The 19700-nt window shown below is 38.2% G+C and overlaps 1 protein-coding gene across 1 annotated transcript in view; it reads right to left on the reverse strand.

The window, feature by feature from the left end:
* Positions 1-19700, reverse strand: part of IGF2BP3 (insulin like growth factor 2 mRNA binding protein 3) — a 152216-nt gene that overhangs the window by 113944 nt on the left and 18572 nt on the right. The window lies entirely within an intron of this gene.

The following is a 19700-nucleotide window of genomic DNA, read 5'->3' on the forward strand; positions in this document are numbered from 1 at the left end:
GAACAGAAAGAACTGCCTGCACTTTGAGGGTTTCCCAGGCTCTAGAACTGTGATGAATAAATGTCTATTGTTTAAGCCCTGCGGTCTGTGGTATTTTGTTATAGCAGCACACACTGCTTATGACAGTGTCTGCATTCAACCCTCACAGCATTTTATCGATTAGGAAACAACAGCTTAAGTTTAACTTGTCCAAACACACACTGCTGATGTGTAGCAGGGTCAGAATACACCTCTGGGCATTCTAGCTCCAGAGCCTATCCCCTTAATTACACTATATTCCATTTTATTGATTTCACTTATAATCCAACCAATAATGTAACCACATCAAATGACCTCAGAAAAATTACAGGCTATAATTTTTGTTAAACCCTAAAGGTCAAGTATAGGTTAATCCTACACAAAACTTTCACTTCTCCCTACAGCTTTAAACCATATGATGATCATTTACACATCAAGACTCAATACTGACATTAAAAGGACAAGGTTACATATTAATAACAAGAAAGGAAGGCAACAATGCTGAAAACTTGGCTAACTCAACTGCCCAGGACAAGTGTATACACATGCCATCAGGCACTTCTGAAGCCAGTCATTTCACAGTAAGTACTAATGCAAGAAACAAAAATGTATTAAGGCTTGCAACCTTCTGTCCAAACTACCTACAGATCCTGAATGTGTATTTTCTTCATCTTATTTCTTCCAAAAGGCTCTATCACACCCCTTTCCATCAATACTTATACAAATCAAGGGAATCACTAAATTCCCACTTCATAAGGAGACTCAGGCTCTCATCACAATCTAAGGGGCTAATACCAGCAGAAGGCAGGAAGAGAAAACCAAGTCTAATGTTAACAGGTTTCTCTTTGCCTTGTTTTCTTATTCAAACAAGTGGGACACATCGTCCACATTTGGACCATTTTTAAGCCTCTTAAATCCACCACTTGGAGGCACTCTGTACTAGCTCAGATTTTCATTCCAGTTGTGCCCAACCAATTCAATCTATATGTAAAAAGCAGTTTTACTCAGCCAAATTCAAAACTGCTAATTACCTGTATTAATAGTATTCAATATTTACATACAAGTATCTCCTTTTTTATTTTATACAGTTAAGAATTTTAAGTAGCTCTTTAAAAGGTCAACCTCAGGGGCGCCTGGGTGGCGCAGTCGGTTAAGCGTCCGACTTCAGCCAGGTCACGATCTCGCGGTCCATGAGTTCGAGCCCCGCGTTGGGCTCTGGGCTGACGGCTCAGAGCCTGGAGCCTGTTTCCGATTCTGTGTCTCCCTCTCTCTCTGCCCCTCGCCCGTTCATGCTGACTCTCTCTGTCCCAAAAAATAAATAAACGTTGAAAAAAAAATTTTTTTTAAATAATAAAAAATAAAATAAAATAAAAGGTCAACCTCAATTTTTAAAAAGTTTAATATACCTTGCTGACGCAAAGGGGCAACTGGCATAAATAACCCTGACTCATCACTGACTTGGTCATCTCTTATCAAAGCCTCTGACTAGAGATGTAGCCTCTAACGCAAGTATTCTCTTTTTGGTGTTGTTATTTCCTTATATAAAGCTGTAACATGCTCAAAGACCTTAAACTTGTAAATAGAGAAAACTACAAAGAATCCAGAGATCCAGGTAAAAGGGATCATTACACACTCTGGCTGGTAGAATCATGGGCAGTTTTCAAATTTTGTTTTTGTTTTATAAAATAAACCTTACTAATTGTTATGGGGGAATCAGCCTTATTTCCAACCTGTAGTATAACATAAAATGAAGCAAGAGAAACCAGTTCTAGATTCCAACAGTTCTAACTAGTGTTGTAATACCTGTTTTCTCTTTCCCAAACATTTTACAGTCTAGCAAAAGAAATCAGACATTTTAGGACAGTCTTAAAAAATGGTCAGTAGAAACAGGAAGGAGGGAGCAACATGGAGATTTAGGGGTAAATCAGGTACATCTCAGGTAAAGAATTTCTGTGAAAGGGCTCTATACTGGTCATGGAGCCTATTTAAAAAAAGAAAAAAAAATAATCTGTCAAAAATTGAATTCACTTACAGAATTGACAGAAGGTCACAAGTACTGTAAAGAAAAACATATTTGCTCCAACAGTTAAAGAGGATGCCAGATCCGTGAACTGAATACTGGATGGAAGAAAGGAAAATAAGACAAAGTATGTTGTCCCCTCAACTATAAAGGTAAAAAGATATGATTCCAAGTGCGGTCTAAGGATCAATTACGTTAGACCCAGGAGGGCTTTCTTGAAGATTTCAGGGCCCCAATGAAGACCTCCTAAATCAGATTCTCTGGGGACCACTGATAATCTACTGATATCAGTAGGGGGCAAGTTCCAGGAGGGCAAAATTATTTCCATCTTATTCACTGTTGTATGTTCAAGTGCTTAGCAAATCGCCTGGCTCATAATTTGCAATTTACTCAACATTGCTCAAACAAGGAATAAACAAAAATTCTTTTTTGCGTTAAGTTTATTATTTTGAGAGAGAATGCACACACATGTGAGGGGGAGAGAGTGTGCATGAGAGACAAGACAAGACAAGACAAGAGAAGAGAAGAGAAGAGAAGAGAAGAGAAGAGAAGAGAAGAGAAGAGAGAAGACCCAAGCAAGCCCCACACTGAACTGACACATGGTTCAACCACACAACTACGAGATCATGACTGAGCTGTTATCAGGAGTCACACGTTCAACCAACTGAGACATCCAGGCACCATCAATAAAAATTCTAAGTAAAAATCTCAAGTGTTTCTTCTGTCACCCCCTCACTCCCAGATCCCCATGGGAACACATCCGTGTTTTAGTCCCCTCAAATAAAAGAGGTGTATTTGTGTTTTAAAGTTGCACACCTTGGGGAGCCTAGGTGGCTTGGGATTCTCTCTCTCTCTCTCTCTCTCTCTCTCTCTCTCTCCCTTTCTGCCCCTCCCCTGCTTGCGCACTCACATTCTCTCTCCCTGTCAAAATAAACTTTAAAATAAAATAAATAAAACAAAACAAAACAAAACAAAACAAAACAAAACAAAACAAGGTGGCTCAGTCAGCTAAGCGTCCAACTCTTGATTTCAGCTCAGGTCATGATACCAGGGTTGTGGGATCGAGAGTCGCACCTGGCTCCGCGCTGAATTTGAGTCTCTCTCTCTCCCTTTCCCTAAAATACTAATACCAATAATAATAATGTAATAAAAAAGTAAAGTTGCACACCTCATCATCTTCATCTACGTACAACAGTCTCATAGCCCTAAGTATATGGATGGGGTCCATATACTTGGTGGGGTCCAAGAAAGGCTGAATGTCTATTACTAATGCTTGCAAGTACACACTGCTCATAGGAGACAATGTCCCATCAATAGGGGACAATGTCCCATCGATAAAGGAATACAAAATTCTTACACTTCTTTAAGATACATCCAAAGCAATACGACAGAACAGTTCGAAAATTGATTTGATCCTTGATTCCTGAATAACCAAAGATTTCTGTAGTCTTCATAACTAACTTAATCTGAAAATGAGCCTTTAACCAAAGAGTCACCACCAGTATTTCAACCAACCATAGGAACACATGCAGTTGAATATTAGGGAGTCACTATTTAAACAAAAAGCTCATGGCCTGTATAACTCTAAAGTACATTAACACAATAAAGCCTATTACACATATCTTCCTTGAAAATTAGGGTGATCACAAGGGAATACTTAGGTACAAAACCTGTAATATGTTTGAGTCACACTGAAAATTAATCCTTCTCTTAAAAAAGAGACAATCATTCCATATTTTTTCACAGTTAAACTAATTTTATAAATACCAATGCATTTTTTCCAGCAAGACTCATTTTTAAAAAGTTATTTTAAAAGCTGTAGGTCTTAAAACAACTCTGTCCAATGTAATAGCCACTAGCCACATGAGGCTTAAAATGTGGCAAGTCCAGTCTGAATTATTCTGTGAGTATAAAATGTAACAGATTTTGAAGATTTAGTACAGAAAATATAAAATTTCTCAACAATTTTTAATACTGATCACATGTTAAAAGATTAAAATTTTAGATGAATTGGTTCATATAAAATACAAATATTAATTTTACCAGTTACTTTTTACTTCTTACTGTGGCTAACAGAAACCTTAAAATTGCATATATATACAGTTTACATCTTTCAGCTGGACTGAGCTGTTTTAAAATTTGGTATACTTGAAACTGAAAGGTAAAACTAATTTACCAAATTTTGCTTCTCAATGTAATTTCAGGATCAAGAAACAAAGTTTCATATAGATTAGTTATTCCTCACTTAAAAGTCACCATCACTAAGTGAACTATAACTGTATCTGCAAGAAGAGGTGTTTTAAGGTGACTAAACTTTTTTTTTTTTTGCAAGTAAATTGTACCCTCAATGTGGAGGTTGAATTCATGACTCCAAGATGAAGATTCACATGCTCCACTGACTAACCCCAAGGTGATTAAACTCTTAAGCATTGTATTTAAAAAAAAAAAAAAATGCTAGATTTTGAATATATGGGTATCTCTACTTTAACTTTTTTTTTTTAATGTTTATTTTTGAGAAACAGACAGATTGTGAACAGGGGAGGAGCAGAGAAAGAGGGAGACACAGAATCTGAAGCAGGCTCCAGGCTCTGAGATGTCAGCACAGAGTCCGACGCAGGGCTTGGACTCACGAACTGTGAGCATGACCTGAGCTGAAGTCGGACACTTGACCAACTGAGCCACCCAGGCACCCCTCTACATTAACGCTTTTTATTTTACATTACTGCGAACTGGATGTAGTCCTTATCTAAGGTAAATCCTAAATCCTTGGATTTTTTTTTTTTTAAGTGAAAAGGTTAAAGTTTACTGTTATTAAGTTCTATCCCCTACTCATGAATTTTAGAAACTGTAACAATCCAGGGCACCTGGGTGGCTCAGTAGGTTAAACATCTAACTCTTGACTTTGGCTCAGGATATGAGATGTCACAGTTACTGAGTTTGAGCCCCACACTCAGAACCTGAGTGAGGTTCTGCACTGATAGCACAGAGCCTGCTTAGGATTCTCTTTCCCTTTCGCTCTACCCCTCCCCTGCTCCCGCTCTCGAGCTCTCACTCTCTCTCTCAAAAGAAAAAATAAAAAGAATTCTTATGTAGCAAGAAAATGAAGATGCTAAGTTTGATGTAAATACCTTGATCTGACATTCCTTGCCCTAGGTAGGCAACCCAACTCTTGCTTTTCTCCAAAGATATAACCTTACTCAACTTTGCAGATAATCAATCTTTCTCTGAGCAGGGAGTACAAACAACAAATAATATAAACACGATGCTATCTTGCCAACCTGATAGTGGCCAATTTTTTCCTGCTTAATAAGATACTTTTCTTTCTGTTTAGACAAAAAATAAACAAAAAAAGTATGTTTATACTACTTAAGGAAGAATACATTGAAGAATCTATGGTTCACTTCACTGCAACATGCTTCCTCATCTATATCTATCCTTGAATTCACAGGAAAAAAACTATTTGAATCTGTTATTCCTTTAAACAAATAAAACTTGGCCAAGATATTAAAACATTCTCATGTCTTGCCTATGACATGTTTGCCAATTAAAAAAAAAAAAAGGCATACTGAATATGATTAATTCTCTAGAGCTACGGTGTCCTCTGCAGACAGAGGTACATGTTAAAAGACACTACATCAGCAAAAATCAAGACCCTGGGAAACTCTCCAACACAAGTATCTAAGTTTTCTAACAAATTTCAAATAAAAGATGGGGAGCCTAGACATTAAAAAAAACAAACAAAAAAGACAAAAAAAAAAAAAAACCCCAAAGACATATCAACCAATCACAAATGTACAGAACTTAACATAAATCCTAATTCAAATAAATTCTTAAAAAAATATTTAGGGGACACCTGACAGGCTCAGTCAGTAAAGCATGTGATTCTTGATCTCAGGGTCTTGAGTTCAAGCCCCATGTTAAGCTTACAGCTTACATTAAAAAATAAAATCAGAATGGAAACTTAAGGCTGGCTCAGTCAGCAGAGCATGAGACTCAATCTCAGGGTGGTGAGTTCAAGCCTCAGTTGGGTGTGAAGCCTATTAAAACACACACACACACACACACACACACACACACACACACACCCCTGGGAAAAATGAGACTTTTCATTATCAGTGAATTAGTGCCATTGTTTTTTATAATTATGGTATTGTCTATTTTTTTTTTAAGTCCTTGTCTTTAAAGATGCAATCTGAAGAAATTAGGAACATAATATACTTGCTATCTTGAATTTGCTTCAGAAATCATCAGAGGTATTAATATCCAAAAAGGCTGGTCATCAGCTGGTGATTCTTGAAGCCAGGTGGCAGGTAAGGAGGATTTATTATATTGTTGTTTCTACTGTGGTAATTTTGAAATTTCCACATTTTTTTTCTGCTCTCTAGTATCTGGAAGTCACTATCTTCGAAAATGATAAATTCCATCAAAATCAAACTGTGGGCTTGTTAGTACTTGTAACATGAGAAAGGACGTTTTAGATGAAAAATATGATTTAAGTTGATATAACTGTCTGAGAGTAAAGAAACTTTAAGTACTTTTCACTCACATGACCTTCAACCACACTAGCATTTCCCATACTTCAGAAACACTAAAAGGTTCTAAAATTGTTGCTTTAGACAACAGTCTCTTTTTGCCTCGGGTGGATAGTGCAAGATTCATTTTGCTCTAATAACTACAGTTAAACTTCAAATATAGAATAACCACAAAACTATCTTATAACAATGTATGTTAATGAAATTATCTGTACTATTCACTTAAAAAGAATCGCTGCACTGTGCAAAAATTTTATACAATGTGCATTTACGCCAATTCTAATACAAACAAGAGATGCTACAGATGAAATAGAACATTAAAAAAATTTTTAAGTTTATTTTATTTTGGGAGAGAGAACATGCACAAGCGGGGGGGGGTGTGAGAGGGGGAAAAGGAGAATATCAAGCAGGCTCCACACTGACCATGCGTAGCCTAATGTGGGGCTCGAACTAATGAACCCACAAGATCATGACCTGAGCCAAGATCAAGAGTTCAACACTTAACTGAGACACCCAGGCACCCGAAAAAGTTTCATTTCCTAGCTAGCCAGACTAAAGTCAGAAATACCCAGGGAGGTTAATCATTTCCAGATTACTTCTGCCCCAAGTACAACTTAAGAATCAATTTTTAAATCTCAACAATATTGATAATTAAAATAACAGATACCATTTATTCAGTTACTCCTAAGGGGTAAAAGATCATGTCAGGCACTTGAAATATATTTATGCTGTGTCCTTATACCAACAACCAAGCTCAGTAGGCATTAATACTCCCACTTTATAGATTAAGGAAATTGTCTCAAGGGATTCTTTTAACCAAGGTCAAAAAGCAGGTAAATGAAAAGCCAAATTCAAATTTGAACTCCAATTTCCATGCCATTTATACATTAATTTTACAGGTCTACTATTTAGCTTCTGTGTAAGAAAAAATTCACACAGATCTTCAAGAAAACTGTCCAATATAATCATAATAATATAAATCTCAATCTCTTGAAGAAAATACTCGAAATTGTCTAGTTTACATCCACCTTTCAGAGGAGGACCAAGGAGGTCACACCAAAACAGAGTAAATCATTTCAAGGTAACCAAAACATCCAGCCTCATCCAGCAGCTAACAGGACACATGAGTAAGACAAATAACTCTGACAATAAAAGATGTAATGAATTTGGCATTTCAAGAAGTTCCCTTCTTCTGGGAAGTCCCTTCAAGGGACCCATATGCTTAGATGGGATAGTCGCTTGATAAAATAATATTAAAGTATTAGGCATTAGTCTTTTAGGGGCACCTGGGTGGCTCATTTGGTGGAGCGTGCAACTCTTAATCTCAGGGTTGGGAGTTTGAGCCCCACACTGGGTGCAGAGATTACTTAATAAAACTTAAAAAAAAAAAAAAAGCTCTATGATAATCTAGTTGTGTTTTTTTTCTTTAAAACTTCAGTAATATATTTCATGTTTCCAAAACATATTCAGACTTCCAATTATGTTCTGAAAAAAAAAAGAGGACAAATTTCCAGCAGCAGTAATGGTAAAATCTACTTAATAAACTTAAACCAAGATGCTAGAAAATTCAATAGCTCCACTTTCAGCATCATAGTTAGAAAGTAACATGTTAAAACTGTCTATCATGGGCACCTGGCTGGCTTAGTCCTGACAATCTAGGATGTAATATCATGCTTATAATCAGTGCTATTAGGGGCACCTGGCTGGCTCAGTCATTGAAGCATGCAACTCTTGATCTCAGGATTCTGAGTTTGAGCCCCACATTGGGTGTGGAAATTACTTAGAAAAATAAAATCTTGAACAATAATAACAGGGGCACCTGGGTGGCTCAGTTAAGCATCTCACTTTTGGTTTCGGCTCAGGTCATGATGTCACAGTTCTTGAGACTGAGCCCCGCGTCAGGCTCTGTGCTGACAGCACAGAGACTGCTTAGGATTCTCTCTCCCTCTCTCTCAAAATAAACACATTTTAAAATAAATAAGTATCAGTGTGATTATCTACAAAAACACGGTACCTATGACTAACATCTCCAAATCCATGGAGGACATAGTCTCTCAAAGGTTATTTGGTCCTCTTTACCACATTAATGTAACTGGCCAAAAAGTTTAGCATAAACCAAAAGGAGCCGGGGCACTGAGCACCAAAGGTATATAAGGCTCTCACCTTTGCACAGAACATACCGTCAAACGTACCCACAGCACATCTACCTACCCTCAGCCTTTCTCTATAATATAGACATCAACAGTTTAAAATGGCCCTTTCCTCCCCTGCACCCCCAGCCCTTTCCTCAATGCTCTAATCCTTCTGAAAGCTTTTCTAGTAGAAAAACCATCACAAACTAAATCTGTCGTTAACAATCTGCACAGAGCATTAAAATTTTAGTGGGCTGGGCTTTAGACTTTAACACCTTGTAAAAATGTTGAAATAAAAGCTTATGCATTTTCAAAACACTTAAGAACGTGTTAAGCAGCCAAGCACTTTAATTAATTGCCTCAAGACTGACTGGTAGAAACAAATGCAAATAAGCTATCAAGACGGACTATCCACCAGGAGGCAGCACGCCAGAACACAGACACACCACCCATTTCTCCACACATCAGGTCATTTTAATTTTTACCCAGGCTTCAGAAGGGCTGGGAAAGAACCTAGGTCAAAGTTTTAATCTTTTATTTCTAAGAGGTCCTACATCATACACATACACTTACATTTAGCATACTCTACTGATGATTAAAACCCCAACACATCTTAAATTTAAAAATACAATTTCATTTACAAATATTTGGGATTCTAATTCCTTTCCCTGCAGAATTGTTTGTTGGATATCATTTAAATATTTATTTACTGCTATGTTTGGAACTGTATTTTGGGACCTGGCAAGGATTTATAATAAGTAACTAAAAAACTAGAATTATTTTTAAGTTTATTTATTTTGAGACAGAGACAGTTTATTTATTTTGCCCAAGTCGGGAAGGGGCAGTGGAGAGAGAGAATCCCAAACAGGCTCCACACTGTCAGCACGGAACCCAATGCAGAGCTCGAACTCATGAACCATGAGATCATGACCTGAGCCAAAACCAAGAGTCAGACGCTTGACCTATGAGCCACCCACGTGCCCAAAACTAGTAGAATTCTATCTTTATTCTCATACAAGTAGAAGTAAGCAACAGGAAAAAAATGCTGTATGTGCAATTTGGTCTATCTTTTCAAGAGCCTATAAGTTCAGAGTCATGACAGGAATCCAAACAAATAGCATGAAAACAACCAAACAGAACTAAATCTGATTTACTTAGAACACACACACCTTAAAATCCTGTAGACTAAAGAGATTTCCAGAATCTTAATAGCTCCCACCTCCTCCAGAAACTGCAAAGTATCTAATCAGTCTGAAAGACTAAGTCCAGCTATGCAATTATAGTTACTGCCGATTATGGACAATGGCTAAAAAGATGTTAATGTACGTTTCATATAAATTTGTTTCAAATGAATAAAATTACCATAAAATGTTAATTCTTCTCTTTCACAACTGTAGGTTTAATGCTTTTCTATCTCCCTACCATCTGGGCACATTGGTTACCATTGGCAGGGCTCCACAGAAAAGTTGAAAGAAAAAAACTGCAAATAAGTCAGGAAGTCAACCTGCAAATACCAACAGCCTTAAAACAAACAAAAACTTTTTTTGTTGCTTGTTTATTTTTGAGAGAGTGCAAGCAGGGAAGCGGCAGAGAGAGCAGGAGACACAGAATGCAAAGCAGGCTCCAGGCTCCAAGCTGTCAGCACAGAGCCTGACGCAGGACTCAAACCACGAGATCATGACCTGAGCCCAAGTCGGACACTTAATTGAAACTGAGTCACCCAGATGCCCCTAAAACAATCTCTTGAAACAGACTTATTATCAATTGGCTATGGGTTCATGTCATCTTGGGAATTTTAAAGTTTTGTTCAAATAATGAAGAATTGTAGTTTCAAAACTTTTAACTCAGCATTATCCTGTTTTCTTTATGACTGTAATAACAAGGATACATAATACATACTCAAACTTTCCTGACACCCAACCCCAGATTTCAAGAAGCTGTACTATTTCAAGTTAACTAAAAGGTTTAAGTATTGGTGTCTGGCTGCCTCAGTCAGTAGAATATGCAACTCTTGATCTTGAGGCTGTGAGTTCCAGTCCCACAGTGGGTGGACAGATTACTTAAAAATAACATCTTTAAAATAATAAATAAATAAAATATTTCCTTCCTTAAAATCCTTCCTTTAGGCTTACAAATCAAATTGCAGTCTTTTCCAGTTATGTTAATAAGATTTTTCTGCAAAAATTCTAATTTTAAAAATAAACAGTTTAGGAACCCAGAAAAGTAGTTTAAGAACACCATTAGAGGGGGGGAAAAAACAGATTAAAAGTAAAATATTTCAACTCCTTTTAAAAACAAGAATTTGGAGGGTGCCTTGGGTGCCTTAATGGTTTAAGCATGTGACTTCAGCTCAGGTCATGATTTCACCCATCCTGAGTTCAAGCCCCACATCAGTCTCTGTGCTGACACTGAGGAGCCTGCTTTGTATCATCTGTCTCCTTCTCTCTCTGTGATCCTGTCTCCCTCTCTCTCTGTCCCTAATAAACATGCTTGAGCATGTGCTCTCTCTAATAAACATTAAAAAAAAAATTTTTTTTAAACAAACAATTTTGGGGGGAAAAAAACACTAAGAGAATTAAACTTAGAACACTGAACTAGTTCCAGTTAATGTAATATTTTATGTACATGTTCTTTAAAAGGCCTGCTCTGAAATTTTCAGAGGTTTGGGGGATTTTTGTTCTTTTTATATTTTTGGTAATTATTGCACAAAAAATTTCTTCCTTCCATAACTGATGATGGAAATAAACCACATGCTGGAATTTTCAGAAAAGTAGAATGATCTTGGGTACCTGGGTGGCTCAGACAGCTAAGCATCCAACTTCGGCTCTGGTCATGATCTCACAGTCCATGAGTTTGAGCCCTGCGTCGCTTTGTGCTGACAGCTCAGAGCCTGGAGCCTGCTTTGGATTCTGTGTCTCCCTCTCTCTCTGCCCCTCCCCCACTAGCACTGTCTCTATCTCAAAAATAAACCTTAAAAATAAAAAAATTAAAAAAAAGAAAATTATAATCATCTGTAACAAATACTACTAAGGAAACCTAACATATTATTAATATCCTACTAGTAAACAAAGACCTTTAAACAAGTTTTAATGCATTATCAGGCCAGATATAGGTAAATATATTCCTCAATCAAGACTCCACTATTTTGCAGGTGCCTGGCTGGCTCAATACACAGATCATGTGACACTTGAATCTTAGGGTTGTGAGTTCGAGCTCCACGTTGGATGTAGAGTTTACTAAAAAAAAAAAAAAAAAAAAGACTCCACTATTTTTAGTAGTATTGAACATACTGTATTACCACAACTTTCCCTCCTTCCAGCTTCCAAAGCACTCTAAAAACTGCTTTTTAAGGAGCAACCGGCTGGCTTAGTCTAGGGGAGCATGTGACTCTTGATCTTGCGGTTTTGAGTTCAACCACCACATTCAGTGTAGGTTACTTAAAAAATAATAATACAATTCTTAAAAAAAAGAACTGTTTAAAACTTCTAAACAGTAAGGGGCAGAACTAAGTCGTTTTTGTTTTCTTTTCTAAAAAGTGCACATTCATAGATGTTTATGTATATGTATACAAACCTCTCCTCCAAAAACACAAGAAACTACACAGTGGTTGCATTTGGAAAAGGGAAAAAGATCACTTTAATCATGTTTATGGTTTCAACTTTGCCATGTGTATTGTCTTTGTTTTTTTAATCTTCCAACCTCTTTAAAGATTTTATTATTTTTTAAATTTTTATTAATAAGCTCTATGCCCAAGGTGGGGGCTTGAACTCACAACCCTGAGATCAAGGGTCACATGCTCTACCAACTGAGCCAGCCAGGCACCCCTTAAATCTTCCAACCTTTTTAATTAGCATAGAAAAAACTAGTTTTACCTAATTCTTGTGGGTGTTCTGTATATGTTATCTAAAAAAAAAACAGCTTAAGATTATACTTGATTTCAGTGTGCTCATCACTCACCAAGAGACATAAGATTAAACAGAAACACTGAAGAAATGTATGGCAATGTTCTACCAATTTCACACTATCAAGTTAGCACATCAAAATTTACCTGACTGGGAAAAAGGAATGATCATGAGCTAAAATTAAGTTAGGCTGGTATGGAAAAAAATAACATACATCTGATTAACAGTTTTTATAAGTGATGTGTACATTAGACAGTACTTATTAACACATTTTCAGGGGACACAGTATCTGAATTTAGACTTAATGTGTCCTATACATGAAGAATGACCTCATTTTCACTAGTTCTTTTTTTTTAATTTTTTTTTTTAACATTTATTTTTGAGACAGAGAGAGACAGAGCATGAACGGGGGAGGGGCAGAGAGAGAGGGAGGCACAGAATCGGAAGCAGGCTCCAGGCTCTGAGCCGTCAGCCCAGAGCCCAACGTGGGGCTCAAACTCGTGGACCACGAGATCGTGACCTGAGCTGAAGTCGGACACTTAACCGACTGAGCCACCCAGGCGCCCCTCATTTTCACTAGTTCTAAGACATCCCCAGTAGAGAGAATCAAAGATATTAGATTTATTGCATTTAGGCACTCAAGTGTTCAAAATTAAGTACAAAGCTGCTCCTCTAATGAAACACTAGACTAGCATGTAAGATTTCATCTAGTATTTTGGACATTAGATTATCAAAATCATTTTTCCATCTGTGCTGAATCATGCCTTTAGCATACCACCACCATGCTAATACCTCTTAACCTTAAAAACCCTCACTTCAACAGAACAACAAAGTAAGAGTAACATGCTATAACCTGTAAAATACAAACCAGTGAGTCCATATTACTGGAAACAAACAAATGAAATGAAGAGGGGAAAACTCTTCCTTAGAGTAAAACTCCAACTAACAAATATAGGAAAAGTAACATTTAGAAAGCCATTATAAGGCAGTCACTACAGTAATAATGGTTTCAAGCGAGAATCCTCATTGAAGGCTAAAACTAGTGAAAGTATAAACTGAAATACGATCTTTTCACAGTCTAAAAAAACCCCCCACAAGATTCTTAATACAAAGGAGAAAATATTAATTTTACACTAGAGAAGCCTAGCAGACATAATTACTCTCACGGTATTCCACCAAAAACCCATAACCTGATGCTAACAATGGGAGGAGGGGCATCAGACCAACCAATATTGAGGGACATTCTACAAAATAACTCACTTATACTCCTCAAAAACATGAAGGTCTTAAGAAAACAACAGCAACAAAAACATACAGGAGAGGAAAGACAAAAGACTAGGGAATTGTTCCAGATTAAAAGAAACCAAAGAGGGGCACCTGGGTGGTTCAGTCAACTCGGATCGTGATCTCAAGGTTCCTAAGTTCAAGCCCCAAATGGAGCTGTCAGCACAGTGCCTGCTTCAGATCCTCTTTCTCCCTCTCTCTCTCTTAAAGGGGCACCTGGGTGGCTCAGTTGGTTTGTGGGTTCGAACCCCGCGTCTGGCTCTCTGTTGACAGCTCAGAGCCTGGAGCCTGCTTCGGATTCTGTATCTCCCTCTCTCTCTGCCCCTCTCCTGCTTGTGCTCTCTCTCAAAAATAAACAAACATTAAAAAAATTTTAAAAATAAATAAACATTAAAAAAATTAAAAGAAACCAAAGACACATCACAATTAAATACAATATGTAATCCTGGGTTCAATACAGGATCAAAGAAAAAGACATTAGTGGGACAATAGGCAAAATCTGAAGAACATCTACAGATTAAACACTATTGTATCAGTGTTAACTTTTTTATTTTGATACTTTTACTATGTCATGTAACAGAATGTTGAGGGTTTTTTGTTTGTTTTTTAAGATTTTATTTTTTAAGGGGCGCCTGGGTGGCTCAGTTGGTTAAGCATCTGACTTCAGTTCAGGTAATGATCTCATGGTTGATGGGTTTGAGCCCAGGTCAGGCTCTGTGCAGACAGCTCAGAGCCTGAAGCCGGCTTCAGATTCTGTGTCTCCATCTCACGCTCTGTTTCTCAAAAATAAAAAATAAATAATAAATAATAAATAAATAAATAAAAGCGTTGTATGCTCCACCAACTGTACCAGCCAGGTGCCCCTAGAATGTTCTTGTTTTTAAGAAACACACACTGAAGTACTTACAGGTGAAGAGCAGTAGTTCTGCAACCTACTCTTAAATTTTCCAGAAAAAGTAGGGGAGTCAAAACCAACATTTGAGAAAACTAGATAGAGGGTATATGGATAATCTGTACTGTTTTTACATCTTTCCTGTAAATTGAAATAAAATTTTTAAAGCCTTCCCTTTAAACCACAACTCCTCCAACTCCCATCCCATTCCTCTGATGTCTTTACAGCAATCTACTTGAAAGCCTACCCATGTTTACTGTCTCTACCTCTTCCCCATCTATCCATTCACAAACCCACACCGTTCAGGGTTTCAGTCCTAACTGCTCCATCAAAACTCCACCTATCAGGACTCCAATAATGGTAACATTGCCAACTCCATTCTCACCCTATTCTACATTATCTGTCACAGCTGATGACTCTTACTACTTTAAACACTATGGTAAGTATATACCTCCAGGTACTTTTTCAAGATTCTTCTCCTACCTCATGGGCCTGTCCTCAGGCTCCTTCACTGGTTCCCCCTTCCTCCATTTACTATCTAGTCACTGTCCTATCTCCACGTGTCTAATAGGTATCTCAGAATTAACCTGGCAAAACTGAACTGTCTCCCCTATCCCTCATCATACTGCTCCCACAATCTTGCTCATCATGATTAGTGGAAACTTCATTTTTCCAGGTGCTTTAGCTAAAGCAATTTATAAACTGTCGAGGTATCCTTGGTTCTGTCGTAACTCCCTACACCCAGCCCCTGTTACTTTGCCCAAACTTTTTTTTTTTTTCCTCCGAAGTAGAAGATTCTAACCACTTGGGGTACCTGGGTGGCTCAGTTGGTTGAGCATCCGACTCTTGATTCCAGCTCACGTCATGTTCCCAGGGTTGTGGGATCAAGCCCCACATCAGGCTCCACGTTGAGCATGGAGCCTGCTTAGGATTCTCTCTCCTTCCCTCTGCCCTCCTCCCCTGCGTTCTCTTTCTATCTTTAAGGAAAAAAAAAGTAGATTCTAGCCATTCATCGCTACTACCACACTACTACCACCACACCTCAATAGCTGTGGTCCCACTACCACCATCTCTGACTTGTACAATTATAATCTCCTAGTCTCCTTGATCCCATTCCATCCCCACCTCCAGCATCAACTGTTCTGAGAGAATTCCCTTTTAAAGATAAATCTCATCAGGGGCACCAGGATGGCTGAGTTGGTTAAGCACGCAATCTTAATTTTGGCTCAGGTCGTGATCCCAAGGTCGTGGGATCAGGCTCCCCACTAAGTGTGGAGCAGGCCTGAGATTCTCTCTCTGCACTTCCCCCACTTGTGCACACATACACTCTCTCATTCCCTCTCAAAAGTAAATAAACATATAAAGATAAATTTTATCAGAACTGTCTCTTCTAAAAACCTTTCCATGGCATCCCCTCATTCCATTCCTATCCACCAACATGCATACTCATCTACAGCTCTCCTGCTCTACTCCAGACACGACGGCCTCCTTATTGACTTAAAGGCAATGAGAATGCATGGGCTTTGGCTGTTCCCTGTGCTTAGGTCACTCTTCCCCACTTGGCACCTACCTGCCTGCTCATCTCACTCGCTTAGCTCTAATAAGCCTCTGTTCATGCAGCACCATATTGGTGAGGATTTCCTTTACCATCTGATATGAAATAATCAAAACCAACCCCCTGCCAATTGTTTCATGCTTCCTTACCCAGGTTTATTTTTCTCTGTAGCCTTCAACACACTTCACATCTGTCCATCTCTCCTCTCTACATCTGTGCTGTCCAACAGAAATAATGCAAGTCACAAATGCAAGGCACATACATAATATTAAATTTCCCTGTAGCCACATTCAGGTAAAAAGCAGTAAGTGAAACATAAAAATTATCAATGAGGGGCACCTGGATGGCTGAGTCAGGTAAGCGTTAGGACTATCGACCTTGGCTCAGGTCATGATCTCACAGTTCATGAGTTCGAACACCCACATCGGGATGTGAGCTAATGGAGTGGAGCCTGCTTGGGATTTTGTCTCTCCTCTCAGCCCCTCCCCCACTTGTGTGCACGCGCGCGCACACACACACACTCCTCCTCTCAAAATAAACAAACTTTAAAAAAAATTACCAACAGAGGGATGCCTGGCTGGCTCAGTCAGTGGAGCATGTAACTCTTGATCTTGGGGTTATGAGTTCAAGCCCCACATTGGGCAGAGATTATTTAAAAATAAAACTTAAAAAAATTCTCTTTTTCAACAAAGTCTTCAAAATCCAGTATGTATTTCACACATACACAGTATCTAAATTTGGAGTACACACATTTCAATTGCTTAGTCACTGTGGCCAGTGCTGCTCCAGTGGGCAAGACAGCCCTACACCTACACCTATGCTTCACGACTGTTTGTATGTTCCATCTAATTCTCTCTCCCAAGAACCTAAAGCAGTCCAGTCCCTAGTAGTAAATACTCAAAAATTTGTTGAATCAATCATTTAAAAACTGCTAAGATCCAAGACCAGCAAAACAGAACAATTTGCAAAAAGATAACATAACAGTAAGCTACTGAGCTTTCTCAAACCAGAAAAAAAATACACAGAATGGAAAAGACTTAGTGAAATACACGAAAGGTCATTCGTTGTATTAAAATTCTTACAAGAAAAAAAAAGAAAAGTATCTCTCCTGTGACAGCAACACAAGTAGTTATTTTCTAAATTTAACCCACAGTTACTTCGGGCAAGGAAAGCTGGCTGAAATAGGTCAGAGGCAGGACTCTTCACTCGGTCATCACTACAAACACAATGAGTCACCACAAGCTTCTAGCTTCAAAACACCCCAACCCTCAGAAGAAACTGGGAAACTGTGATGATGCCCTGAGATTCTAACAATTCTATTTCAATGTTTTAGGAATAACTAAGGTACTGAGATTATTCATTTCCTGAGATAAGCCGTGTAGCCAACATGTGGGGTTCACTTTGGCTTAAACAACTTAAACCATGACGGAGGGTCCCTAAATGTCCAAACACACTTCATTTTGCTCATATGCATTTCTGTGAAGTGCTCCCTATTTACGCTAAATATTCTATCCTTCGTGCACCTGGATTTTTCCTTTGTGCTTAGTTCCTTTTGTTTTTTTGCTCTTCCCACACCTGTTTGTCACAAACTGACTTGTGTAAGACTCCCTATCGAGGCTCACGTGCCATGGAGTTGCACAAAGTCCTCACTTGTTCCTGCCATCTGTTGTGTTATGATATAAATACATATTCACAGGAGAACCTAATCCAAATAATTTCAAACATCACATTAGTGTACAGCAGCCATTCTCAACGTACGATATGTGGACCCCTTTTGGGAGTCCCTGAGGGTTCCCTGAGACACTTTCAAGAGGTCAAGAAGTCAAAACGATTTTTATTACACTAAGATGTTATTTGTCTTTTTCACTATGTTGACATCTGCGCTGAAGCAAATGGGACAAAAACAATGCTGGGTAAACTACTGGCACCCTAGCATGAACCAAAGCAGTGGCACTAAACTGTAGTCGTCCCTGCATTCACAGGCACTAGCTGCAAAATACAACCCAAGTTTATTTTTTTATATGTATACATGTTTTTTTTTGAGAGAAAGAGGTAGAGTGAGCAGGATAGGGGCAGAGAGAGAGGGAAAGAGAGAATCCCAAGCAGGCTCCCTGCTGTCAGTATAGAGTCTGAGGTGGGGCTCGAACCTACACACTGTGAGATCATGACCTGAGATAAAACCAAGAACTGGATGCTTAACCAACTGAGCCACCCAGGTGCCCCAACACATGGTAGTTTTCTAAAGGCTAGCTGAGATGTGGGTTATCACATTAATGTGAAATCATGTCAGTGAGGGTTTTTTTTTATTTTTTATTTTTTTTAAATAAACTTTCACAGGGGCACCTTGGTGGCTCTGTCAGTTAAGCATCTGACTTCGGCTCAGGTCATGTTCTCACGGTTTGTGGGTTCAAGTCCTGCGTCGGGCTCTGTGCTGACAGCTCAGAGCCTGGAGCCTGCTTTGGATTCTGTGTCTCCCTTTCTCTATGCCCCTCCCCTGCTCACTCTCTGTCTCTCAAAAATAAATTTAAAATGTCAAAAAAAATTTTTTTTAGTTAAAAAAATAAACTTAAACTACCACTTGAGTTTTGGTGTAGGAACAAAAAATATCCACAATTATCTAAAAAGATGATTTTTTTTTTAATGTTTATTTTTAAGAGAGAGAGTGAAAGCGAGTAAGGAGCAGAGAGGGAGACACAGAATCTTAAGAAAGCTCCAGGCTCCCAGCTGTCAGCGCAGAGCCCTACATGGGGCTCAAACTCATGAACCAGGAGATCATGACCAGAGCCAAAGTCGGATGCTTAACTGACGGAGCCACCCAAGCGCCTCTCTAAAGAGATGATTAAAAATATTCCTTTCCTTTTCTAATTACACATCTGTGTAAATTCCATGAAGTAATTGAGTACCCAGCTATTAGGCCAAACACTAAAGAAATTTGCAGAAATTGCAACTAATTCCATTTTCCTCATTTTTATTTTGGTTTTAGAAGTTTTTTTAAACAAAATTCGTATGTTAATATATAATGGGTTTATTAGTTATTCGTTTAAAAACAGTAATTTTAAACATTATTCGGTTTATTGCTAATGAATTATATATAGATCAATAAAAAAAACAAACAAGAGCTCTTTGGGGGTTCTGAGTTTTTAAGTCTTAAAGGGTCAAAACGAAAAACCTGACAAGCATTAGAACAGGGTATAAAACCAAGGGTCCACCATTAGCCTCTCCCCTCAGCGATTAGTTTCCTTTTGAGGAGATAACCACTCTTTATGGTGGGCAATCTTCCAGACCTCATTCTATGTTTTTACACCATGTGTATATCAAAGGTTTGTTTCCAAAAAGCTGTTTTTAAAAAAAATTTTTATGTTTAT

The sequence above is a fragment of the Lynx rufus genome, unplaced genomic scaffold (genome assembly GCF_022079265.1).
Source record: "Lynx rufus isolate CCGP_SWC_20201006 ecotype Redwood Valley unplaced genomic scaffold, mLynRuf1.p SCAF_4, whole genome shotgun sequence".
In the NCBI taxonomy this organism is placed as follows: Eukaryota; Metazoa; Chordata; class Mammalia; order Carnivora; family Felidae; genus Lynx; species Lynx rufus.